The sequence below is a fragment of the Nematolebias whitei genome, chromosome 6, assembly GCF_014905685.2.
Source record: "Nematolebias whitei isolate Nwh7 chromosome 6, NemWhi1, whole genome shotgun sequence".
Taxonomy (NCBI): domain Eukaryota; kingdom Metazoa; phylum Chordata; class Actinopteri; order Cyprinodontiformes; family Rivulidae; genus Nematolebias; species Nematolebias whitei.
Genome location: NC_056503.1, coordinates 35,307,843 through 35,309,184, shown reverse-complemented (window position 1 = coordinate 35,309,184; position 1,342 = coordinate 35,307,843).

Here is a 1,342-nt window from a genome sequence, read left to right as displayed (position 1 = left end):
GTGATACTAGCAATCACAGCATTGTAAGAGGGGGACAGTTGAACACGTAGGCCTCCATTTTTTAGAATACACCTTATTGTGTAGCATATATTTTAGATCCTTGTATACTGTATCTTTTTTTATACTTTATATGTTTTGCTATTTTGGGGTATAACTGGGACCTTGGGTACAGAATTTCATGTCATTTCTTGGTTTGAAAATTAGTTTTAAATTCTGGCCCCTCGACACCCCTGCTCCAATATATCTGTAATTTCTTGTAAATGAGTCCTCGAGGCTCAATGGGATTTACCTGTATAAATAAAGGTTGATTGAATTTCTAAAATAAAACCATTATATAGTCTAAAACTGTCAAATTCACTGAATCAGTTCTGAAAATAAATCTTGTTTTAGCTAACTTAATGCCTTTATAATTCATTTGATTCAGCCTCTGCTGAAGGTTTAGCTGAAAACCAAACCTGGATCCATCAGGTCCAACTTTCAGCCTCTATTTGACCCATTTAGACGATCCGTCACAAACCCACTGAGGATTACTGTAATAAGACGGAAAATTAAGGACCAGATAAAGGATCATAATTAAAAGATTTTTAATAGGATGACGAAGAACAAGTCCAAGGTCCCGGCGGAGGCAGCTGCCTCACTTCTCAGAGACGTGAGTCTATTTAAAACTGAATCTCCTCCTCCTGACACTGAATCCCTCTCAGGCCCCGGTCTCAAGCAGGTCCACCCTGTCTGTGTTGTGGTTCTGCAGTGGCACACAGTCCAGTGACCCACATGTGGTTCCAGAGACACACTGACCCACAATCCTGAAGAGAGGAGTCCCCCCTCAGACGCTGGCAGGTCGTCTCGCTGACACCCAGAAAACAGGAATGTTACGTTATCATTAATTTGGTTAAAAATCTTGGTGTTATTTTTGATCAGGACATGTCTTTTAACCTCCACATTACAAAAGTTACCAGAACCGCTTTCCTCCACCTGCGTAATATCACTAACATTAGAAACATCTTGTCAAAAATGATGCAGAAAAACTGGTCCGTGCATTTGTCACGTCTAGACTGGACTATTGCAATGGTTTATTATCTGGGTGTCCTAATACTACTTTAAAAAGTCTTCAGTTGATCCCAAATGCTGCTGCCAGAGTCTTAACTGGAGTTAGTGGGAGAGATCATATCTCTCCAGTTTTAGCTTCTCTCCACTGGCTTCCTGTCAAATCCAGAATTGATTCAAAATCTTACTTCTAACCTACAAAGCTCTCAACAACCTGGCTCCTTCTTATATTACAGATATTATTGTTTCATATTTTCCTAACTGAGCTCTTCACTCTCAGACTGCAGGTTTAATTGTG